Source organism: Mus musculus, chromosome 15, assembly GCF_000001635.26.
Source record: "Mus musculus strain C57BL/6J chromosome 15, GRCm38.p6 C57BL/6J".
Taxonomy (NCBI): Eukaryota; Metazoa; Chordata; class Mammalia; order Rodentia; family Muridae; genus Mus; species Mus musculus.
Window position 1 is genome coordinate 16597149 of NC_000081.6, and position 27515 is coordinate 16624663.

General features: G+C 35.8%; 1 pseudogene; it reads right to left on the reverse strand.

Annotated features, from left to right (window-relative positions):
- Positions 1–2752: 2752 nt before the first annotated feature.
- On the reverse strand, positions 2753–22802 carry Gm2611 (annotated as a pseudogene).
- Positions 22803–27515: the final 4713 nt, after the last annotated feature.

A 27515-nucleotide genomic window follows, 5' to 3' on the forward strand; every position in this document is an offset into this window, starting at 1 on the left:
TAGCATTTGAGTCTGAATAAAGACTTCTTGTCCCAATTCAGGTGAAAATCTCTGCCATGATGTATGCTACATGGAAATACTCTTTTAAGTATTGAATTATAAACCTTGATATGAGACTGTAATTAATTATTCCATACACCCAAAATAGAGCTTCATGGAAGGGAAACAGAAGATTTCATATGTGCCAGTAGACAATTGAAGATAGTGTGATCAAGGATACAAATAACGAGGACATTTTGAGGCCTTAAAACAAAGGATGGTGGAACCTCTATTGAGATGGAAGAGATGAGGGAGAAATCATTTCCTGGAAGACTGCAGACAAATACTGTCACCTCAGGTTCATTGATCTGGAATCCCATCCAAGATCATATTTAGACTTGTAGTTTTCTCAACATAAAAGATATCGTCTCATTGGCTCCTCTGCTGCCTTGATAACTTGCATCGGGTGTTCTATAGACCTTGCTCTAGATGGTCAGCTTACAGCTCATCTGCCTCCTTTCTCAACATCTGTCAAAGGCCGTGATGTATTTATTGAGTCTGTTCCTATCATTGGACAATTTCTCTCTCTCACACACACAAAAAATGTATACTACTTAAAACTTTACAAGCTCAAAAGCTAGAGTTTTTCTTAAAACTACCCTTCAAAATATCGCCTTACTAATGGTATGTTTCTTACTTCATCTAAACATGTTCCATTTTATCTTAGAAGCTACTGAAACACTTGAGACAATCAACAAGGAAAATGGTGCTCACATTTTTACATTAAGCAATTTTAGAAGATTCAATATTAAGTTAATATTTGAAGATTAAAGTACTTAAACAATTTGAAAACTTCCCATCAGTTCCTCCCATCATATTTAATAGATTAATATACTTTGAATATCATATTCAATTACTTCTGGAAGTACACATTTCACTTAATTAAATAGAAACACCAAGGTAAAACTCGAAGTCACATACATAGACGTTCCACTTTATAATATTAAAGAGCTCAGGACCTCTGTAATTCTGAGACAGAATAATAAAATTAACCATATTATGTACAAAGCAATTTCTTATCAGTGGAATGAGGCCTTCAGATATTTGTAAACTAAAGCAAAATCCAATATCAAAGAGTGTATATTTTTCTAAACATGACACAAATTTATGAGAATAGTGGCATATTTACCTTAATAGAATGATAAGCACTAACCTTCCAAAGATGTGTTATAATTGATATTTTTAGCCACATAATATTAGCACAATATATTTTTTAAGTTCATTGTGTATAAAATGAATTGTTTCTACCCACACATGCTGGAGTGCATGTGGGAGGAATTAGTGTCCTTGAAGAAAACTGATGTAAAAATATTGTTCTAGTCAGTTGAAATGTACATATTATTGTATCACATCAATTTATCCATCTTCTGGTTTCATTTTTGTAAACTGTCAATGAATTTATTGTTTCCCTGTATCCATTTAAATAGATACAAAACATTTAGTCAAGGATTTTAGATCAAATTTGTTTCCCTGGTATCTTTCCTTATTCAAAGCATGTTTCCAGTGCATTTATCATTTATAAAAAAGCGATATTGTGAATGACCTAAATTGTTTCTTAGAAATAAATCATCATAGAGCCTGTGGTAATATGAACAAAGCAACAACATTGTTCATATGATAAGTAGCTTTCTGACAAATAAATCTACAAATAGTATAGCATGCTCTTATTTAAGGATGAAGAAAAATTGTGTATTTTCTCCCGTAGTATAACATGTAGAACAAAAAGAAGGCTCTCTAGATAATCATTGTATAAATATTATGTTCATATTTTAATGTTTTAAAGAAATGCTTAAACAACTAATTAATAAGGCTTACTATATAAGCCTTCAAACTTTATACATGTGTTAGAAAAAGGCATCTTTACAAAAGAATCTATTTTTGCATTCTCTTCATTTATTTCTTGTTTTGTTTACAGACCATGAACCAGGAAATCATATGTTTCAAGTTATATTTCATCAAGAGATATTTATTTTTGTAAGTAGTTTTAAAAATTTTAGTACTTTAATATTCTTCAAATGAAAATGTACTCCAATCATCAGGCCACTGGTTTTTCAACCTGACAGTGGTTCCTTTATTCCACCCCCTTATTTGGTCTTTTCCAAGTTACTAAAAATTACAAAAATAACCCCTAAAATCCTCTGTATCTGGCATATAAAAACAGCCAGATGTATCACAGTAGTTACCTTAAAACAAAACAAAAATCACAGATTTAACTTCTGCAGTATTTTTCTTCATACAAAACACTAGTAAAATAGGCTTCTTAAAAACTAAATAGTAAAACATCAACTAAATTACATACACTATTACAGTTCAAGTGACTAAGGCAAAATATCCAGTACTATTTCTCACACAGGGGGAAGGGGGCTTTCTGTGCATAGTCTGTGCTGTGTGAACTCTAAAGACACTCTCTAAATGACAGTGCATAGTGGAGTCTTACAGGAAAAGCACATACAAAAGTGGGCACCCAGGGAGGATGCATGGCCCCTGAGGACAGTTAGGGTGATGCATTATTGCTTGCAGACCCTTGGTCCTCTGGCCCCATGCACCTGCTCTTCTCCACACACTGTGGGCATAAGGGAGCCAGCCAGGAGAAAGCAAGAGGCTGGCACAGAGGCTTTGCCATCCAGCCCCAGTTTTGCTGGTCTTTTGGATTAATCTGGAGGTCTGAAAACACAACGGAAGCCCCACTAGCATCTCTGCTAGATGGACACATTTACCCAGGGACCTGAAGACAGGCAGCTGGAGCATCCCTGTGGCCATCAGGGACTGGGGTGCGGCATCCCTTGGCAGCACTGGGGCTGGAGGGATTTCTGTTGGCAATCAGGACCTTGTCAGTGACCGGGTTGCACTTCTGCTTGTCTGCCCCTTCTTTGCACCCCAAGTCTGAGGAGTTCTTCTGTTTGTATTTGCTGGATTTTCCTAATGCTTTGCGAAATCTCCCTGATTATGAAAAAGCATCATCAGCCCCACTGTGGGTGCCCACATCCTCTTTCATCTCCTGCTTCATTTCTTCTTCAGTACTCACTTTTCCTTCTCAGACTTCCTGAATGATCTCATCTGGAGGATAAAGTTCCTCTCTGGATTTGGGAATGAAAGAATCTCAGACTCGTGCAGTGCCTGCATATCATAAGTAGTGCTTAGATGGTCCCAGATCACTGTGGATGGAACCTGGCACCCAATATTCTGGTTGAACTTGTCTTGGATACAAAACATGTGGAAGTGTTGATTCACCTCAATAGCTTTGTGGCCCCGCATGGCGTGAAAGAGGCACACCTCCACTTCAGGGCTCCACACCACCATCTCCTAAGCAGGACTCAGGGATGACTTGCCTTGGCTCTTGTCACCTGGGGTGCCGGTGCTGCCCATCTCAGCCTCGCACAAGGCCGCTTGTGAGCGAAGAGCACTCTGCACAAGAAGGGCTACTACATGCTCCAGGGAGGCACACTTGGTACCAGTTTTTAACTTTTATTTAACTAAATTTATTAATTCTTTGAAAATTTCATACATCTATGCAATGTATTTTGATTATATTTATCTCCCACTCTTCCTAAAATATTCTTCACATAATATTATAAAATGTTAATGAATCATTCTAATCCTATTAGATAGTATATCCTAATAATAGCAAATAATATCGTCCTTTAGTGTAAGTAGGACATTTCAATCAAATTACATGAGCTAATTATCTGAGGTTAGTATTGCTATATCGACACTAACACAGAAAGTTCTGACTGTATCTTCCTTTATTTCCTTTCTAATTTTAGAAAGTTTTATTCTGACTCACAATATCAGAGCATGGAGACAGGAAAGCCTGATACTGTCGCTCACATCACAGTGCCTAAGGAGCAAAGGGAATATCTGCACTTACTCCCTTCTTCCAAATCTTTTTTTTTATTCCATCTGGATTCCCAGCCCGTCCTATGGTGCTATGCAGATAAATGGCAGATTGTCCTTCTTAATTACTGCTCCCCACAATACACTTTACTAATCTAGATGCTACGCAATCTATTAGCATTAAATCAAGATTGGTAACCATGGAAAAGTGACTTAAGAAACACAGAAGTGAAGGTGCTGTGGGTTCTCAGTCCAACTATTGGTCGATTGAAATGAGCCTAGTAACAAAGATAAAGTTTAAATATAATATGTCCAGGAAATTTCAAGTATAATAAGGAAGAAAAGGTTTGCAGCCTCTCAAGGATATCTTTCATTGGCAAACATACTAAAACAAAGTTTAGGAAAAACTTGGATAAGTAAAAATTCAGATTAATTGTCATCCTGTTTTTGGTTGCCTATGTTGACTTCAAACATTATTGATGCATTCTTTACATTTCTATGTCACGGCACTGTTTTAGGTTATTTTGCAGTTTACAAAGTGAGTGCAGAGGAAGTTCTCTAATCATCCATAAATAAAGACTCTACAATTCAACAAGGTTAATTGACTTGGCTCACATTACTGAACTCAAAACTAAAGCAGCGTTCTGCTTCCAAGTTCTTTTTCTTTTATTTTTCTCAAATCTCTAGCAAGCTAATTTACTTAAAATTGCTTACTCAATACATGGCAAAATGGAAGGTCTGATAATTAAATTCATGTTTGATTTTTGTAGCTTTCCAGCTTTGATATATTTATCTATGAAAGATTTTGATTGCTATCTAAGTCTAAAAAGTAAATTTTAAAAAGTTAAATATTTTATTGGTTATTTTATTTATTTCCATTTGAAATTTTATCCCCCTTCCAGAATTCCCCCACAAACCCCCAATCCCATTTCCCCTCCCCCTGATTCTATGAGGGTGCTTCCCTACCCTCAAACCCACTCCTATTCTAGTATTCCCCTATGCTGGGACATTGAGTCTCCACAGGACCAAGGGGCTCAACTACCACTGATGCCAGATAAGGCCACCCTCTGCTACATAGCTGGAGCTATGGGTTCCTCCATGTGTACTCTTTGGTTGGTGGTATAGTTCCCGGGAGTTCTGGGAAATCTGGTTGGTTGGTTGATGTTGTTGTTCTTCCTATGGAGTTACAAACCATTTCAGCTCCTTCAGTCTTGCCCCTAACTCCTCCATTGGAGTCACTGTGTTCCTATGGTTGGTTGTGTGCATCTGCATCTGTATCAGTAAGGCTCTAGCAGAGCCTCTCTGAAGACAGCTATGTCAGGTCCTATCAGCAATCACTTCTTGGCATCAGCAACAGTGTGTGGGTTTGGTGTCTGTACATGGGATGGATCCCCAGGTAGGACATTCTCCGGATGTCCTTTCCTTCATTCTCTGCTCTACTCTTTGTGCCTGTATTTCCTTTAAACAGGAGCAACTCTGGGTAAACACTTTTGAGACGGGTAGATGGCCCCATTCCTCAACCAGCGGCAGGGCCTAACCTAATATGGTCTCTACATGTTCTCTCTCACCTTTGTTGGGTATTTCAGCTAATGTCTTCCCAGTAGAGTCCTGGGAGCCTCTTGCTTTTCTGGCATCTGGGACAGTCTAGAAGCTACCTCCAGTTCTCCACTGCTATACACCTCTGTTTAATTTCCTGAAATTCTGTTCTTCTCCCCCATCTCCTCTGACACCTGATCCAGTCCCCATTTTCCCCTTCCTCTCCTTTCTCCCTCCCAGGTCCTTCCCTCCCTCTACCTCCTTGGTTAATTTATTCCTCCTTCTGGGTAGGACTGAAACATCCATACATTGGTCTTCCTTATTCTTGAACTTCATATGCTCAGTGAGTTGTATCTTTGGTAGTCTGATCATTTAACCTAATATCTACTTATCAGTGAGTACATATCATGTAAGGTTTTTTGTTGTTGTTGTTGTTTGTTTTGTTGTTTGTTTTTGCTTTGGGATTTTTTTTTTTTTGTGACTTGGTTAGCTCACTCAGCATGATAATTTCTAGTTCCATCTGTTTGCCTAAGAATTTCATGAAATCTTTGTTTTGGGGTTTTTTTAGGCATTTTTTATTAGATATTTTCATTTACATTTCTTTTTTATTAGATATTTTCTTTATTTACATTTCAAATGCTATTCAGAAAGTTCCCTATACCCTCCCTCCATCCTAATCCCCTACCCACCCACTCCCACTTCCTAGCAGGGGTGTTACCCTGTACTGAGGCATATAAAGTTTGCAAGACCAAGGGGCCTCTCTTCCCAATGATGGCTGACTAGGCCATCTTCTGCTACATATACAGCTAGAGTCACGAGCTCTGTACTCGTGGGAAAATGGGGACTGGATCAGGTGTCAGAGGAGATGGGGGCGAAGTACAGAATTTCAGGAAATTAAACAGAGGTGTATAGCAGTGGTGAACTGGGGGTACTGGTTAGTTCATATTGTTGTTCCACCTATAGGGTTGCAGACACTTTCAGCTCGTTGGGTACTTTCTCTAGATCCTCCATTGGGGGCCCTGTGTTCCATCCTATAGATGACTGTGAGCATCCACTTCTGTATTTGCCAGGCACTGGCCTAGCCTCACTGGAGACAGCTATATCAAAAGTTATCCCCAAAACCCCCTATATCCTCCCCCGCGAAATCTTTGTTTTTAATAGCTGAGTCTTATTCCATTGTGTAAACGTACCCCATTTTCTGTATCCATTCCTCTGTTAATGGACATCTAGGTTGGTTCCAGCTCCTGGCTATTATAAATAAGGCTTCTGTGAACATAAGTGGAGCATGTGTCCTTATTACATGTTGGAGAATCTTCTAGGTATAGGCCCAGGATTCTTATAGCCTGGTACTCAGATAGTAATATGTCCAGTTATCTGAGCAACCACCAGACTGATTTCCAGAGTGGTTGTATAAGCTTGCAATCCCACCAACAGTAGAGTAGTGTTCCTCTTTGTCCACATCCTTGTCAGCACCTGCTGTCACCTGATTTTCTTTTTCTTTTCTTTTCTTTATTATTATTTTTTTTTAATCTTAGCTCTTCTGACTGATGTGAGGTAGAATCTCAGGGTTGTTTTGATTTGCATTTCCCTGATAACTAAGGATGCTGAACCTTTCATTAGGTGTTTCTCGGCCATTCAAGTTTCCTCAGTTGAGAATTCTCTGTTTAGCTCTGTACCCCATTACTTAATAGGGTTATTTGCTTCTCTGGAGACTACCTTTTTGAGTTCTTTATATATATTGGATATTAGCACTCTACAAGACTTAGGATTGGTAAAAAAAAAAAAAAAATTCTTAGTCTGCTGGTTGGTGTATTTTTCTATTGACAGTGTCCTTTACCTTACAGAAGCTTTGCAATTTTATGAGGTCCCATTTATTGATTCTTGATCTTAGAGAATAAGCCTTTGGTGTTCTGTTCAGGAAATTTGTGCTCAAGGCTCTTCCCCACTTTTTTTTTTTAATGAGTTTCAATGTAGAAACATTGAAGGGGTGGTTTTATGTGGAGGTCCTTGATCCACTTGGACTTGAGCTTTGTAAGGAGGAATAAGAATGGATCAATTTGCATTCTTCTACATGTTGACCACCAGTTGAACTAGCAACTTTTGTTGAAAATGCTTTTTTCCACTAAATTATTTCTTTTTAAGTTTGTTTAGTTTAATTTACTTTATATTTTAAATTTTTAAGGAAATATTAATGTTTATAATTTCAACACCAAGAATAGCTAGTATTTCCCTTCAAGAAAATATAATAAAACAATAATTCTATTTAAATTATCTATTAATAATATCTATTCTATAAAATTAGTCATAAATTTAATACAATTTATTAAAATTAAAATATACTTTGTTAAATAAAAACTATTCTTTTGGATTTGAAATAAATTCATAAAATATTTATCCTAATGTAAAATAAAATGTCATTTAATTATTAGATTATAAAAGAGATATAACTACTGTGAAAATAGTCTAAAAACTAAAAGTCTAAACTTGATGCTATCTTCCAAATTGTTATTTTCATACATTATATGCAATTATGATTACTGCATGTTTTTAATTTAGTATATCTAATTTTTATAAAATGTTTCTAGCAAGTGTTCATGCATGTGAAATTTGATTATATTTTGCTCAAATTACAAAGACATCCAAATTCAGCATTCCACTGATCAAATCTTATTAAATGATTTCCTATTTGTTATCATGGGTATGTAGAATGGTTAATGTATATTCATGATTTTTAGTATGCATTTTAATTTTTTTGTTTACTGTATTGATGGAGTAGATTATACCCTGGAGTAAGTGGTAAACACAGTTATGCCTTTGTGTGGAACAATACGAGCAATAAAGGTAAAGTTAAATTAATGTCTGTCTCTCTTTGTGATTCATCTTTGTGACCTTAGAACATGTCATTTCTCATTGAAATAGCATATTAAAAATTTTGGCTATGTTATGCTTATTGTCATGTCTCTTTCTGTGTTCTCTATGATTTTCTTGGAAAGTTGATAGCAATATTAACTTTGGATTATATTTTTATAATATATGAATATATCAAAAATTATATAAATATGGTATATATTTATAATAAAGTAATTATTTTAATGTAGTTACTTCATGCTAATATCAAATGAATGAGATGATTCAACAGTAAATTGTAGGAATCATTGTAGAAAACATTAAAAATTAAATTAATTGGGAAATGTTGACTCCTATGGATGGCAGAACCAAGGCTGTCATGTTCTCAATTTAATAGGACCTACACAACTCTGGGCAGATTCCTTGAAGTTATGACTTCACGATGGTACTATGGGAATTTACTACTCTTGATAGATATTCTAGCTATTCATGGGTCCTGGAGAAGGAGCAATATTCTACCCATTTAAGTAACTAATTTGTTGCTGACCATTCCCTGTGGCAAACTCTAATCCAAACACCACACAGAGGATCCAAGTTTAACTCAATGAGTCTTCAAAACATAATTACAGTGATAATGACATGAACATTTGAAATGGAATCATAAATTGGAAGAGGAATTAATAGAAATGGAAAGTATATTTAAGAAAGTGGGTTTACAAATAAAAGGTGAATAATCATGTGTATACAATTGTCAGAGAAGAAATTAGTTTAAAATTGGAGGAAGTATTTGGGAGGGGAGTTTGAGGAAGGGAAAGGTATAATAAAATTATATTTTATGATAAAAAGAAAAATAATTATATTTCCGTATATAATAAAGTTCTAAATATTTACCAAAATCAAAATAAAGATGCGTAAAAAATTCAATTGCCATGTATTTACATTAAATGATTAATTTTGGAGATAGAACTTGCATCTTTTATGTATTTTTAAAAGGTAGCATATATAGAATGGCAAAATTATGTCAGTTTATTCTTCTGCACTTTGTATATTGGGGTGTGTTAATAAAGTTAAACAGATACAGCACTCACCTGGAGGAGTGTATACTTCAGTATAAATTTCTTTCTTTCTGCTTTACACTTATTTAACAGGTATCTGTACATCAAAAATTTTAAAAGTATCTTGTCCCACTATTCTGAACTAAGTATGAGATTTTTACATGTGTGTGTGTGTGTGAAATTTTGAATAGATATTTTAAATGTATATGAGATATATATATATGTATATATGTAAATTTTACACTCAGTCCAGCCTTCAGCATAGTGGGAGTAGATACTTTCTAAAATTCTGTTATACAGATGTCTGTTAAAGAAGTATAAGGCAGGAAGTCAGAAGTTTATATTGAAGTATACACTCCTTCATGTGAGTGCTGTATTTGTTTAACTTCAAACACATACCTCAATATACAAAATGCAGAAAAATAAACTGAAAAAAATTACTATTCATATGTGTGTATGAGAGTTTGATGAGAGAAGAGAAAGAACAAGAAGAGAAAAAAAGAGAAGGAAGAGAGAAGAGAGATGGACTATAAGAAGTATAGTATAAAAATAGAGAAAGTGTATGTAGCTCCAGGCAGGAGTAGGAGACATAATCTCTCAGCAAACTCACAGATTGATCATTTGGCTCTTATAGTATTTCCAAACCCTCTTTTATAATGTTCCCTTACAATTGAGTGTGAGTGTTGTTTTATAGTTGCATGTAATAAAATTAAATGCAAATGGAGGCATGGACTTGGAGGAGAGCAACAGGGAGAGTATATGTGAGGAAAGAGAAGGGGAAATGACATATTACTACTGATACCTTAAAGGTAAAATGAGTTACTAAAAATAATTAAAGTATGGTAAGAAATAAAATTAAGATATATTTTGTGATGGAATGGAAAATCAAATTGACGAATGAATCAAATTGACCAATGTCAATTTTATGTTTGCTCATGATTATTTCTTATACAATAATATGTTTAAAGCTCCAATATGCTATGTACTTTGCTCTCATTTTAAAGATAGGGGACTTCTTAATGGATTGTGTATGCTTTATTTAGCCTTTTATTATTTATTATTTAGCTGTAACACACACATTTTCAAACAGTAGCCAACAAATCTGTTTTCAATCTCCAAACAATTTTAGAGTAATGAAAAGACCCTCTGACGTCATCCACAACTAAGGACATGCCCAGATGCTAACAGCAGCCCAGGAAACATAAAAGTGATTTCAATTCATATTTCATTATAGCATCAAAAATGATTATCCACTTTATTTATTCATCCATCTTGTTAATCAAGATACTTAACATTATTCAGTCATATGTATAAATGTTGCTTTTATTTCCTTCAAAATGATGAGGTGAGAGGCATACCCAAGGTTTATGAATACATGACCATAGAGCATTTCTTTCTAGACCTAGGCCTAGACCGCGAAGCTTCTAGCTCCTAGACAATCTGAACTTCTCAAGCCTGGACCTCAAAGGCTTCAACTTCCAGCCTTTATATGCTAACCTAGGCCTGAAATGTTTCTACCTGGAAAACTTCCTCCTGAATAAATTCACACTTGATAGCTCATTCTGAACTCTGGCTGGTTCAACTCAGATGTCTGGCTCCGACTCCTCTCCATTCCGACTGATTCAAATTGTCTTCTCTTGTCTTCTGACTGAATTGTACTGTGTGGAAAAAAAGTGTCTCTGAAGTCCATAAACTAATCTGCACTGACTGCATGAACTGAACAGAACTGCACAAACTCAACTAGAGTACCTCTCTCCCTGAACTGCTTTTAAGTAGCCTCTCTTTCCTGTTCTGTTCTCCTGAGAGCTGGCCATATCCTATTTCTGACTCATTCTGTTGAATTATTCTCTGATTCGTTACTTTCCTGGTCCTCAGTCATCATTGTTTGGGATTAAAGGTGAGCTGCCTTGCCAAAGTAGTAATGTTCCTCAATTAATATTCCTCTAGATATATGGTTGCTGAAATTCTTTGAACTAAAAGCCTTTGTAGAAAGAATTGTCTGGTGTCTGATGAATGTGGCTCTTATTAATAGTAAATCTGCTGGACTATGGCTTAGGCAGAAGATAAGAGGTGGGATATCCAGGAGCAGAGAGAATTCTGAGATAGAGCCAGGATGGAGAGTTGCCCAGGAAGATGTAAGGATAAGAACTCGTGGTATCTGAGTACAGGTAAGCACCCACATAGAAGAATATAGATAAATTAAATGGGTTCTTTTAAGTTATAGTCTAGCCAGAGAAGAGCCTAGCTATATGACTAAGGTATTTTTAAATATATTTTGAATCTGAATGTTATTTTTGTGAGGATGGAGCTGGTAGGAGAACCTGAACTTCTAGATTTTATATAAATATAATACATTTTTTTTGGTGTCTGTTCCCTTCATGTTTCCTTTGGTTTCATGTTTAAAAAAAACCTCACTGGTTTTATTAGTTGAAACATTTAGGCCATTCCTTTTTATAGACAAGATAAATGGAGAAATGTCACATAAAATTAAAAGGTACTTAAATTACAGGGTTATTTGTAGGAAATAAATATAAACTTACTGTATTCATCCTCTGAATTTTTTATTTAGAAAAAAAATTATTAGTCAAAGAAGTCAAAATCAGAGTCCCCTTCATTTCATCTCCAATTTGATAGTCCCTTCTTTCATGGATTTATCTGTGTCAGTAATACACTTGACTTTAAATGTAGTACTAAAGACATGCTGATTAGAATGCAGGCCAAAGAAATGTTAAAATTATGTAATTGATTCAAAAATTCAGATTGCTTCAGGAAATATTTATTGTTCTATCACTCATAGCTCTCTGATTATGCAGTAAGAAGTTGTCACATCTTTGCATGATACCTTAGAATGAGCAGTATTAACACATACTGTTAATATTAGGAACTCATTAAGGTGATAGAAACACAAATAATGAAGAGCTCATTAGTTTGAGAAATGCTAGGACTGTTACATACAAGGAGGAAACTTTTATGCTTTACTTTCTAATTGAAGATGAATTTTATTACCTCTTAAATCACAAGGATTATGCCATCTTGCATAAATTGTGTGTCTCTCTTCACAAAGTAGAAATGGCATCAAGAAGAATCTCTCATTGTGATAGAAGGCTAACATAACTTTCCCTCTAGAACATAAAGCTGTACATATTTGGAAATAAGTGTGTGATGGATACCTCACTTCATGGACTCTGGTAATTGTAGTTGTGATAGAAGAAATATCAGCTTGAATTACAAGCATAACTAAAACATTGCTCTGTGCCTATCAAGCTCTCTGGATAAAGGAAACAAAACATAAAAGAAGGAAGACATACTTAAAGAAATTGCCTTACTAAATATGCATTGCTAATTACCCTATCAATAAAGGAGACTTTAAGATAAGATATTGGAAGTCATGTGTGCCGACAGATATGGCTGTCTTATGTAACACCACCTCCCTTAACAATCTTTCATGTAAATGTGAAATTGTTGAACAGCTTGAATTTATTTAATAATGATGTTATATTTTCCCTTTGCTCTTCTGCACTTAATTTTGGATATCTGCCTAGTAGTATATCAGTTTACTTCCTAGTAAGCAAATATTGAGGAGTAATTTATACTTAATATATTTTAATTTACTTTTTGGTTTTCAGTATAAAATGTGTTACAGGACAAAGTGGAGTACTGAATGAAGGCTACCATTGAGGGGGGGAGACACACTTAATAACTCAAAGTATTTGCCCATCTTCTAAACATGTTACCTATGTGCAAGTTTGTTTACATAAGTCAAATTAATCCTGATAAAATGGCAACCTCTTTTCATCTCACCTTAGCAGCAACCAGAATAATGTTTTGACTAAAAACCATAATAAAAGAAAAAGATAAAAGGAAGGAGGGATGGATGGAATGGAGGAATATAGGAAGTGAGAAAAAGAAGTCAAAAGAAAATATGAGGTTCTTAGTTTGGATCTCTATTGCTATTATTAAATATGACAAAATCATCTTTGGAAGGGAAGGTTTTATCTTTATCTTACACTTCCAGATAACTATCCATCACGGAAGGAAATAATGGCAATGCCTTGGGCAGGACATTAACCTGGGCGCAAGAAGTGAGGTTCTAGAGAACAGCATTCAAAATTATTGTTTGCAATACCAATTATTCCAGAAAACAAAAAGTTAGCTTTTGTACAGACTAGAGAAACAGAATGTGAGTACATTTGTTTGTTAGAGTTTGGCTGAAATTCCCAGGCCAACTGTCATCACAGTAACAGAATAGATAATAAAAAGTGATTGGAAAGAAGGAACTATTTATAGTAGCTCTCATTATAGAGGACTTCAAGGTTTAAGTTCTTACTTGGCTCAATGGTTCATAGGCCTGTGGCATGGCAGACATATCGTGGAAAGGGGGAGAATCAAGGAACAACGCCCATTAGAGGAAAGCTTGGGAGCAGATAGAGAATGATCTGAGAAAAACACATCTCCCCTGGGCAGTCCCACTGTTGCCTGTTCCTATAGATGGGATCTGCCTCCTAAGTTCTGCCACTTCCACAGAAGTATTATAAGTCATGACTTTACTGATGAATTGATTCACTCGAGGAAGTTAGAGCCCTTGGGATCTAATCTCTTGCAAACAGCGCACCACGTTTAATGCAACTATTAACATTTCAGCCTTCAGACTGAAACAATTAAGGAGGGGAAAATGTCCATTTTATTCATAATTTGGCCATAGCTTGCAGCAGGGAAAACCATGTATGCAGGTTTAATTTGATGAAAAATGGACATGCATTTTGAACCAATGTAGACATGGAGGGAATATGGTTATAGTTCTAATATCGAGCCAAGTCATTTTCTAACAGGTATTGTATTTCTTTGTTTGCTGTAGTATGTAGGCTTTTGTTAATCAATCCGTTAAATCAATCCATAGAAATGTGGCATATTTTACAAAACTACTCATGATAAAATTTGAGTGCACATTTAATATATTTGTTCTGAAATATTCGTTTTGCTTAATTTTGGAAGGTATTTTATTTTCTTTTAATGTTTTGTTATAATTCATAAACAAATATATCTAATAGATTTGTTTTGAAAATAGTTGTTATTCTTAAACTATGAACGTATCTTGTTTCCTTGTCTTGTTATAATTATAGTATGAATGAATTGAAAATATTTTATTATATTGCTCAGAAATGTTTAAAGAATATAATCTCTTTAATAGTGCCATCTGCCCTTATAAATCTCTTAAAAATAAAATAACTAATTGTTTTGACATTATTCTCTAAAACAATCATTTCTACTTATCACTGAATCTACTTTTTGTTTCTACTTTCTAAGAAATTTAAAAAGTATCTTATCAAATATAAGTGCCAGAACACTTAAAAATCCCTTAAAATATTTCAAATGATCAACATGATGACCACTAAACATACTTGGAATATTATTGTTTATTTGTTCTTCCGTTGGCTTAGAGAGATTTGCCCAGTCAAGTTTGTGCAGAGGAAGCAGTTGCTATTGCCACAACTGAATCTTCAACTCCACAATATTTCTGTGAGGAGCCGCCCTCACATTTGCCATTATAAGATGGCGCTGACAGCTGTGTTCTAAGTGGTAAACATAATCTGCACACGTGCAGGGGCAGTTTTCCCGCCATGTGTTCTGCCTTTCTTGTGATGACAACTGAGCCGATGGGCTGCAGCCAATCAGGGAGTAATACGTCCCAGGCGGAGGATAATTCTCCTTAAAAGGGACAGGGTTTCGCCATTTTTTCTCTCTCTCTCTTGTTCTTGCTTTTTCTCTTGCTTTCTTGTTCTTGTTCTTTCTCTTGCTCTGGCTCTTGCTTCTCTCTCTTGCACTCTTGCTCTCTTGCTCTCTGGCTCCTGAAAATGTAAGCAATAAAGCTTTGCCGCAGAAGATTCCGGTTTGCTGTGTTCTTCCTGGCCGGTCGTGAGAACGCGGGTAAGAGTTGGTGCTGAGACTCGGGACGAGAAAACCTGGGACGAGAAAACCGGGGACGAGAAGACCTGGGACGAGAAGCCCTGGGACGAGAAATCCCGGGACAAGAAGACCTGGGACGAGAAATCCCGGGACGAGAAAACCTGGGAAATTACCATCACGGTGCAAGGAAGATCCCTCATTCCGGAACCAGAACTTCGGATCATGGTAATGAAGTGTTCCCGTAAAACAGACTGTTGAGAAGGATTCAACTGCGTGAATTCAGAACTCTTCAGCTGGGGAACGGTGGTAATGAAGTGTTCCCGTAAAACAGACTGTTGAGAAGAATTCAACTGCGTGAATTCAGAACTCTTCAGCTGGGGAACAGGGTACCCGTAAGTATAGCTTTACAAGGTAAGTCTGGTCTTGAACTTTCTAACGAAATTCAAGACAGTCTATCAGAAGTAAAGTGGGAAATAGCTTTACAAGGTAAGTCTGGTCTTGAACTTTCTAACGAAATTCAAGACAGTCTATCAGAAGTAAAGTGGGAAATAGCTTTACAAGGTAAGTCTGGCCTTGAACTTTCTAATGAAATTCAAGACAGTCTATCAGAAGTAAAGTGGGAAATAGCTTTACAAGGTATGTTTGGCCTTGAACTTTTTCTAGTGTTAGGAGCCTTTTTGTTCCTTTTCACATGTTATCAAGTGGTTAAGGCAGGGCTGAAAATTCTGGATGAAATTCAGGGCAATCTATCAGAAGTAAAGCGGGGAGAGAGAGTAGGAGCAAAGAGGAAATATGGTACACAAAATAAGGATACAGGCCTTTCCACGGGTCTTGAACCTGAGGAAAAGTTTAGGTCAGGTAAGAATACCTGGGGAGAGATTAGAAGGAAGGAAAAGAAAAATGATCAATCAGCGGAGGTTTCTAGGAGAAGGAGCCTATACTCATCACTAGGTAAGCTCAAGGAGCCAGTTCTTAATAGTTCTGAATCAGATGAAAAGGCTATTAGGGCCTGGAAGGCGCTCTCCGGAGCAGGTGAAGCCACTGGACAACTAACAAAGATCGTCCAGGGACCTCAGGAGTCATTCTCAGATTTTGTGGCCAGAATGACAGAGGCAGCAGAGCGTATTTTTGGAGATTCAGAGCAAGCCGCACCTCTGGTAGAATAGCTTATTTATGAGCAAGCCACGCAGGAATGCAGAGCGGCCATAGCCCCAAGAAAGAACAAAGGCTTACAAGACTGGCTCAGGGTTTGTCAGGAGCTTGGGGGAACTCTCATTATGCGTTACTTCCATTCAGTATGAGAAAATTTACTAGGGCAGCTAATTTGTTAAAAAGTCTTTCTCAGTATATGTTACAGAATTGGATGGCTGAATTTGAACACACCCTTCGGGAATTGAGACTTGCCATTATTCAGGTCAACTCCACGCGCTTGGACCTGTCCCTGATCAAAGGGTTACCCAATTGGATCTCCTCAGCATTTTCCTTCTTTAAAGAATGGGTGGGATTGATATTATTTGGAGATATACTTTGCTGTGGATTAGTGTTTCTTCTTTGGTTGGTCTGTAAGCTTAAGGCCCAAACTAGGAGAGACAAGGTGGTTATTGCCCAGGCACTTGCAGCACTAGAACATGGTGCTTCCCCTGATATATGGTTATCTATGCTTAAGCAATAGGTCGCTGGCCATTCAGCTCTTGCACCCCACGAGGCTAGTCTCATTGCTCGGGATAGAGTGAGTGTGCTTCAGCAGACCGAGAGAGTTGCACGGCTAAGCACTGCAGTAGAAGGGCTCTGCGGCATATATGAGCCTATTCTAGGGAGACATGTCATTTTTCAAGAAGGTTCAGTGTCCTAGTTCCCTTCCCCCATGTAAAACGACACGGGAACAGGTCAGGGTTGCTCTGGGTAAAAGCCTGTGAGCCTAAGAGCTAATCCTGTACATGGCTCCTTTACCTGCACACTGGGGATTTGACCTCTATCTCCACTCTCATTAATATGGGTGGCCTATTGCTCTTATTAAAAGAAAAGGGGGATCTGTGAGGAGCCGCCCTCACATTTGCCATTATAAGATGGCGCTGACAGCTGTGTTCTAAGTGGTAAACATAATCTGCACACGTGCAGGGGCAGTTTTCCCGCCATGTGTTCTGCCTTTCTTGTGATGACAACTGAGCCGATGGGCTGCAGCCAATCAGGGAGTAATACGTCCCAGGCAGAGGATAATTCTCCTTAAAAGGGACAGGGTTTTGCCATTTTTTCTCTCTCTCTCTTGTTCTTGCTTTTTCTCTCTCTTCTCTTGCTTTCTTGTTCTTGTTCTTTCTCTTGCTCTGGTTCTTGCTTCTCTCTCTTGCACTCTTGCTCTCTTGCTCTCTGGCTCCTGAAAATGTAAGCAATAAAGCTTTGCCGCAGAAGATTCCGGTTTGCTGTGTTCTTCCTGGCCGGTCGTGAGAACGCGTGTAAGATATTTCTATTGGCCAAACATCAACAAGTCAGGTTCCAAGATCTAAGCAATCAATGGCAAGGAGCCACTAGGAATAGCCAATTGATTTCCATGAAATATTTAGTAGTCTTGTTTTACCAAGTGGAGAACTTTTTTTGTATTTCTGTATAGACATACACAATAACATAAATTGAAATAGAATAAAATCTCTTCCTTTATGGCTTCTTTGGTGATTACACATATCTATGTGTGTATAAGAATACATATTTATATGGATTTCATTAAAGAAATAAGTTAAATCAAATTAACTGCTACTGAAATTATATAATTGAGGAAAGAAACAATAATTAGACTCAGCACTACACTGTTAGGGGGTAAAGCTGAGACTCTAATCCAATGTATCTTCAGCTTGGCATCATCACTAATTTTCTGAAAATGAATTGTTTTTAGAGTATATGTACTGTAATGTCTCAATGTAATAATTTTATGAATTCTTTGCTCAATTTATATAATTATAAAATGCATTCTGATTATATTCACTGCTTTCCTTTCCTCCCACTTATTCCAAATCTATTGTTCCTCAATTACCCTTTCTGACTTTGTCTTATATTTTTCTAACCCACTGATTTATTTATTCATTTTTTTTAGCATGTACTTGATGGGAGTATGTCTGCCTATTAGAAAATGAGCCTCCCTTTCACAAGAAGTCATAAATTGTCAATAGCTCCTCAGTTAGGGGCAGGAGCTTAAAGCTCTTCCTTCCTCTATAATATAATGTCACTTACTTGACCTGCTGCAGATTTTATGCAAAAAACATAATTAATGTTCAGATCCTGAGAAGAGTTGTCTTGTAATGCCAATGGTATTGTTTTTTTTTTTTTTAAGAACTTTGTTAATAGGAAATGAATAGATGAAGGCCATCCATATTAGGCCATATTTTGCCTCATATGTCAACCATTCTTTCAAATAAACTCTTGCCACAAGTTTCAGTGCTTAAAATGTATCATTAAATGCAGAATGTTTGCTTAGTACATCCTTATCAATAAACTCAGTCTGTTCAAGTTTTGTATTCCATTTATCCCCACTCCTAAAATCCATGCCCAAACATATATTGCAGACATTTGATTATATTAATTGGAAAATCTTAGGTGTATATGTGCTCTCTATACAGGATAATACTGGAGATAGTAGAGATATGTTCATTACTGAGGTTGAAGAGATTACTTTCTCTGGAAATATAAGAAGTTTGAAAGTTGCATAGCCCCAGTGGCAGCAGCTCTAACCCAGCTTTATGCTAAGTTACAGTATCCCAGTCATATCTAACCGGTACCCTCACTTTGACTGATAACACTATTTGAATTGGGAACTTAAATCTGCCTTTGAAGTCCAGTAACTGCATGATGAAATCTTAAATTTGATTTTTATATCTTAAGTATTACTGCATCAGGTGAGAAGATCCTCTTCCAGGGAATACCTGAAAGCTACCGAATTTTTCTATTCAAATAGAACTAGAATTGTTATCTCCAAGTTTATTATTTTCTTCCCTTTCTCCAGATTTGCAAAGAGCAGCCAACCTGAGTCATTATATGACTTGCTTTTCACAATTGTTGGAAATGTTACATGTGCAGTTGCTAAATCTCTTTTCCCCCCAATCAGGCGTGATTCATGAGTATCGGGTGCATTTATTTTACCTATTTCTTTAAATATAGTTGTCACTATATATTTTCAGAGTTCTTCTGGCCACCTGCAAATATTTTAGTAATGATGGGTTTCATAATGGTGCATAACTTACACCAGATACCTCTAATCCTAATAAATAACTTCATTCTCCTAATTTTGGTTTCCCTGGTATCACAATCTATATTAGGTAGAATTCCCTAGAGGAAAATGAGAAGAAAAAGAGAGGAGAATTAGATGCGTTTGGTTAACAAATGTGAAATGGGCACTCCTTTGGGGAGCTATGGAAACCTGTGTGAATGGGCAGAGGCATTTCAAAGAGTCAAAGTAGTAAACCTGTGGAAAATTGCCAACGCCTTTCTGTGGTCTGAATGTAAATGTTGACAGTATGAGTGAAAGCCAACAACTTCAGCTACCTCCTTCTAAATGTTTACATCCTGAGACAGCTTGTCTAGGTGGAGTGCCTACAGAGTCTAGCTGGCACCGTCCCCTATGCTGAACATGATGATGTTCTGCACGGTTAAGGTCATGAGTGCCGCCTCTTCTGAGTGCTCAGGATCGACCTAACCCTTGTCTGTACATGTTTGTGTGCCTGTCTTTCCTGTTCCCTTTCTTTGTCATGTCCAAGTGCCAAGCTGTGCACACTCCAATGATGCTGCCTCACAGAAGAGAGGGTGAGGTCCTCAAAATCCAGTAGGTGCTCACATCCAAAAGTTGGTGCCTCAGAAGTCATAATTTGGCAGTGAATTCCTGGCAGGTGGGATTGAAAGAAACCGTTTGGCTCAAGGTTGACAGAGGAAGCCAGAGAAGCTTGGTTCCTTTGCTTTTACGGGAGATCAACAGCCATGAGAGGATGAGTCATCTTTCCAGCAAAGCAAAAAGGCAGGCAAAGAAACCTAGAGTTCTTAAGGCTTATTTATATGTGGGCTAACACTGAAAATCAGTGTAATCTCTGGAAGGGTCTTCCTCTTCCTGTTTATCTTTACAAGAAATACATTCATCAATCAAGTCATTGGAATGTCTCCTAGCTGACTTCAGCACTCATAAGCTGATAGCCAAAGTCAGCCAATACACTAGGTGTTTGTTCCTACTGAAGAGAAACACGGGGTATTTAAGAAAACATTGTTGAATGTTCTGTATGATATTTCATGTAATCATCTTTCTTTAAAGATTTAATAACCAATGTATAAAAAAATGCATACTCACAGTATACTAGATCTGACAAATATTTATTTTCCTATATCCCTCTGGCTATAGCATCCAAGCTAAGAAAGTATTTACTCTGTGGCAATTTGCCAATATATAATGGTCTTGCATCTTATATTTCACCATGTTTTCAATATACATAATTCTATTCATCATAAAAACATATTTTATTAAAAGGATGAAAAATTTTGTTGGTATGGATAGAAGTTTATTGTTCTTGTGTTTTCAATTAAAGGTTGTAAAACAAATAACCAACATATAGCTTGAGAGTTAAAATAGTTTGAAGTGGAAAATTAAATAATTTCTGCCAGGTTTTTCTAATATTTGTGTTTGTAAGTGACACATAGCATGATCATCAGGTCAGTCTCCTACATGTACCTCAGAGAATAGTTTTAATAAATCGTTTTCACCATATGACTAAGAATAATGAATCAAACATCAAGTTCTATTTTCTTTTTTTTTTATACTTAGATTTTCAAATGCTATCATTGGAAGATAAAATATTTAATTAAACAAATGAATGACTAGGCCATTGTTTTAGACAATCATTAAAGAGTGCAAATGGAGACTTTTCATCTCCTTGGAAATGAGTCCTCTTTAGAGATTATTACAAAAGATCTGAAAGAGTCAGGTGCAGATACTTATACCCAATCAATGGACAGAAGCCAGGGATCCCAGTGGTTGAATTAGAAAAAGGCTGGAAGAAGCTGAGGAGGGAAACCCCATAGGTTTCCCAACAGTTTCAATGTCAGATTTCTCAGACACTGAGCCACCAACCAGGCACCATACACTAACTGATATGAGGCCTCTGACACGTATATAGCATAGAACTGCTGGGTTCTCTGCTTCAGTGAAAGAAGACACTCTTAACCCTCAAGAGACTTGAGGTTCCAGTGAGTGGGTCAGTCTGGTGGGGTAGGGTGGGGACGTCCTCTTGGAGACAGAAGAGGATGAATGGGATGAACAACTGTCAGAAGGTGGATTGGGAGGGTAGAACTGGACTGTAAAAAAAACAGATTAAATAATAATTACAATAATAATAACAATAAGAAAGAATTGTTAAAAGCACAAGTTCTAGTTTCTAACAAATTAACTTTTCTTGTAGGAAATGTAACATAAATGTGAGGGAAAGTAATTGTATTTGCTGTAAAACATAAAAGTACTTGCAATCCAAGTTCAGTACATCAGCATTTTATAATTAGTGTGAAAAATTAATCAAAATAATATTGTCTCTTACTTGTAAAGTTATAGATAAAAGTAGTGTCTAGGAATAATAAAATACCAAGTATAATTATGTTATTGCCATTCTTGTAATTTATAACACCACAAATAGTCACAACTTAGAAACTCATTAACACATGTACTCTAAACTTCACATACATTGAATATGTATATATGTATGCTTGTGTATGTGTGTATGTGTGTGCAAAGGCTCTCTCTCTCTCTCTCTTTCTCTCTCTCTCTCTCTTTCTCTCTCTCTCTCTCTCTCTCTCTCTCTCTCTCTCTATATATATATATATATATATATATATATATATATATATTTGTTTTATGTTTGTGTAGTTATAGAAGCTCTAGAAACTCTGGGTTCTACTTATTTCCACCTTCTCACATCTCTTTAGAGCTCAATAACTACCATTCATCATCATCCTAAATTCCAAACTTGTGATTCACAACAGAATTACTTTATAATTTAAATTATGCTTTTAGTCATGATTTTGTGACTCCTGATTTTATCATTAACATTAATCTTCTGTACACCAACACATTGTCAGGTCAAATATGCCTAATGGGTGTGACTAATGACAATATGTAAAGGAATCTTCTTTGTTATGGAGTGAACCAACTCCTTCAAAAATTTACAGATAATGAGCACTATCGCAGAACATGATATAGATTGGAGAGTTTCTCTTCTACAGGGTTCCTCCCTGGCCAGGTCATTAGAGTAGTTAAATATCCAAATATGTGTTCTTCAAATGCAATTAATTTCAGCATAGAGTCACTTCTGCAGGAAATGATACCCACAATGTCAAAAAAGAAGGCAGCTGTACAAATGCTGTGTAGAGCGTCTTCCTCATGTTCCTGGACCTAACTCATTGGAACTTTCATTTTGGAATTAACTCAATCCATGAGTTAATACATTTCTATTTCTGAAACTACCTATTCTGTAATATTTTATTAAAACAAAGCATATCTTTATAGTTACTAACACAGACACTTACCAATATCACATCTTCATTCCCCTTCACCAATAATAAGTTTCCTATCATCAGTAAGATGAAATTTTTAGAAACCTGGCCTTATTCTTTTTTACTCAGAGGAAATCAACTGTACAGAAGGACTGTGTTATATAAACTTCACTCTCTAAACCAATATCTATCTAGACATATTCTTCATTGTTGATTAGAGTCATAAATGAAATAAACTTGTGTCCACCAAAAATATCCAGTCCTGTCTTTTATACTTATTAACATATAAGTTACTCCATTTTTCTGTCTTCCATGTAACTAAATGTCTATTGTATTCATCCACCTTGATTGATGACTTCCTCTGGTAACACAAACAATACATCTAAATCTCACTTCTAACTCACAATCCTTTTTTAAAAAATCCCTGCTCCTTATATCCCCACGTTTATTCTCTTCCTTCTCTTTTCTGTATGCTGGTTTATATGCCTCAGTCTCAAAACTATTGTTTTCTAGATTTCAATTATTATAAAAAAATTGTCTCTATAAATTTCCTAAGACCTAGAAAGGAAAACTTATGTCTATTTACTATTGTTTTGTCTCTCTCTCTCTCTCTCTCTCTCTCTCTCTCTCTCTCTCTCTCTCTCTCTCTCATGTTATGGCAGGCATAAACTTATACTGGAATTCCTTGGGAAGCTGAATCCTTGTATTCACTCTGACTAAATCTCTGTCTCTACCCATCCCTCAAACTATATCATGGCTGATTGTCAGTATTTCTGAGATCAAATTGTTCCTTGTATCTCTATGCTAGCTATTTATGATTTGGGCTTGAAATGTTTGTAAAAAAAAATAAGATAGCATTAGATAGTATTAAAATGATTCAGATATTCTTATTCTGGAATATGCCACAAAACATCTCACAAAAATATTACTGAAGTAGAAAAAAATACAAACTATTGTTCTGGATTCTGACCCCTCTGGTACTAGACAATACATGGAAATACTACTAAAGTTGCAAAATGAAACTGATTATGTATAATTTCTATTTATATAAAATTAAGTAAAACAAGTCTAGAAGATAAATATCTAACCAGTACCCCTCCCCACCAGAGCTAGCTTCATATGTAGCAGAGGATGGCCTAGTCAGCCACTAATGAGAAGAGAGGCCCCTGGTATTGCAAACTTTATATGCCCCAGTACAGGGGAATGCCAAGGCCAGGAAGCAGGAGTGGGTGGGTTGGGGAGCAGGGCAAGTGGGAGGGTATGGGGGCTTGGGGGATAGCATTTGAAATGTAAATAAAGAAAATATCTAATTAAAAAAGATAAATGTCTGATTTGTGACAGTAAAGTGCACCGTTGCTTTTCTCTTGCTTATAGATAAAAAGCTTATGTTTGAAATGTACTTTATTTGTAATAAAACCAATAAAAGCTAGTGTACTTTCTATGACTACATTTTGTCTGAAGCAATAGCTTACAATCTCCTGTGCTCCTAAAATCAAGGTTGAAATATAACACAAGGGAAAGTCCAGATAGCTACAATACTCTCCCAAACTATTTGTTAATAGTAACTAGGATTTAAGTTCAAATGTGGACAGATGAATTTCACAATAATGTGTCAATAAGTTTTACAAAGCTGTTATTTTTCTGACATTCGTCTCGTCTTGTATTGATCATCTTCATTGGAGTTAGAAGATAGATTTTAATTTCTAATATTCCTTGTATTTGAAACAGTACTTGTATTTTGTTAATACATTAACATATTTAAATTTTACCTCTTCCCTGAACTTCATTTTTTTGTTAAGAGAACTGGATTAAAGGGGACATGTCTATACCTGATGAAGTAAATGAGATAATGCATGCACTGTAGTCATTGTAGCTCATGTAGTTTGCATCATATTTTTATTCTTGTGATCATTAATGATTTGTCTTCGGTTTCTCATTCCCTGATTCTGAATATTGTAAAGTTAAAATTAATGTGTAATTGTCGCATATATTGTATATTCTTGTTTTTAATTTTGGGGACAATGAAAATTAGAAGAGAACAGATATGTAAGCCAATTTATTATGGATAGCCCAGGAAACCATGGAAACTTATAGAGGAAACTGAAAAACATAAACACATTCATTTTTATGACTCATGATCAAAGTGCTAGGCAGCAGTTTTTGCATAGAAGTCAGACTCTCTTCCCTGGCTCTGCTGGCAACAACTTGAATCTATTGCCAATGTCTTTTTACTTCACTTAAAGTGAGTTAGCAAGGAAGAGAATTCATTTACACTCGGTTTTAACCTCAAAAATTGAACTCTTTGATCAGTCAAATATGAGAGGATTCTGCTAGGTCATACCCTTGTTTCCCCATCACCTCCCACCAGTTTCTTTTTTATAATTCTGCTTTTTCTATAAGGTAAATGTGCCCCAGCTAGTTTTATGATTGTTTGTTTGTTAATTTTGTTTTGACTCAGGAATAACAAAAAAAACATGAACAATAGCTAAGCTTAACATATTGAATAAAGTTAGTTAAAAAACAGACATAGCAGCAAACTTATCCTAGTGATCCATACATCTAGAATAATACATGTTATTCCCTTTTGGCCATTCTTTTTAAAACAGTATATTAGAACAAGGTTTTGCAGAAAATAACACAAAATAAAACTATGTTTTAAACAAAATACTCAAGATACTGTTTGTAAAACACATGAAAATCAAGAAGGAAGACCAAAGTATGAATACTTACAAAATACCCATGAAAGGAGTTACAGAGACAAAGTTTGGAGCAGAAACTGAAGGAATGACCATCCAGAGACTGTCTTACCTGAGGATCCATCCCATAAGCAACCAACAAAACCAGACACTATTGTGGATGTCAACAAGAGCTTGCTGACAGGAGCCTGATATAGCTGTCTCCTGAGAGGCTCTGCCAGTGCCTGACTAATAGAGAAGTGGATGCTGAGAGTCATCCATTGGATGGAGCACAGAGGTCCCAGTGAAGTAGCTAGAGAAAGTAAAGTACCCAAGGAGCTAAAGGGGTTCGCAGGCCCATAGGAGGAACAACAATATGAACTAACCAGTACCCCCAGAGCTCCCTGGGACTAAACCACCATATGTAGGATGGCCTAGTTGGTCATCAATGGGAGGAGAGGCCCTTGTTCCTCTGAAGGTTCTATGCCCCAGTACAGGGGAATACCAGGGCCAGGAAGCAGGAATGGGTGGGTTGGTGAGCAGGGGGATTGGGAAGAATAGAGGATTTTCAGAGGGGAAACTAGGAAAGGAGAAACATTTGAAATGTAAATAAAAAATATCTAAGAAAAAAAATTTAAAAAAAGACTGTGTGTATATGCCATCCACAAGGAGTTCTAAACTATGCATATTATAAAATAAATACACATGCAGATAATGAAATACTTTGCATATAACCATAGATAGATAGATAGATAGATAGATAGATAGATATAAATATTGATATAATTACTTATATATACATATATATGTACAAAATATTACACAATATATTTGCCTGGTAATTTAGTTTCATAATGTCATGTTAATGTCCTACATAGTTTACAGGTTTGACTTAGGTCTCTAAGTAAAGAATTTTTTCTAATGTGAATATGGAAATTCTATAATCTGGTGAATATCCTTCTCAAGTTCAAAACAAAAGCTTTAATAACTACATTATTAAAATGCTTCATTTACCAAGCTGAATAAAACCACATGACTGTAAAATATGTAAAGTGGCTACATAGACAAACTTTGTAAACTTGGTATATGTGTATGGAATTTGGTTTAAATTTTTTAATTAGCAATATAAAAAAATCCCATGAAGGTGATACAATGTTATTCTGTTAATCAATGTAAGTCAATGGTACTTAAAGATGCTAGTCTGAGTTTGCAAACAAAGACACCCTATAAAGACAATAGTACATCAGGGTGATATAATTGATCCTGGACTTTCAAAACTCAGATAGATAATCATGTGCTTAGAAATAACACATTTTATAATCCCCTCCTTATTTATACTAGTTAATTATGTGTGATCTATTTTCCTATTTATTTCAATGCATTTTCAGATTGAGACATGACAGTATAGAAGGAAAAAGCAGTTCTTACTAATTGCTCCCAGCATGCTGCATTTGTGTGTATAATTCGGGTCTAATTTGGACAATACAGTTTAAAAAAAAATAACCAAATACATAAACTATTTCAACATGGTCTCTACTTATCCAATAATAAAGTTATAGAAGCAAATCATTCATGCAAGTATGTTGGCTTTAATATTTCATAAAAAAAGCAAACGACAGTTTTTTTAATGTCTTGTTTCTTTGATTCTCATTAAATAGTTATTAAAGGAGTTTAGTTAGTAGAAAGCCTGGTATGCAAGTGTAAAGATGTGGATTTGGATTTCTAGTACCAATGTAAAAGCAAAAACTGGGCATGAATTAGAATTCCTATAACAGCAGAATAGGTTTCAGGAAATAAGAGGATCTCCAAATACTATTTGCCATCTTGTCTAGCCCAGGAATATATATATATATATATATATATATATATATATATATATATATATATATATATGAAGAGTAAAAAAATCATATGGACATCTGAACATACGCAAGAAAGTGACAGAATTTAGTACTGTGTAATAATATGAAACTCTTAAAATTAGTTCAGAGAAGGGATTTAACTCAAACAATAAGTGTTATTGTCATACTAAAAGTACAAGCAGTGCTTTATCCAGTAAAAGTAGATGAAGAAAAGGATCCACAATTTCTCCACTTCATGCTCAATAAAGAAACGATGT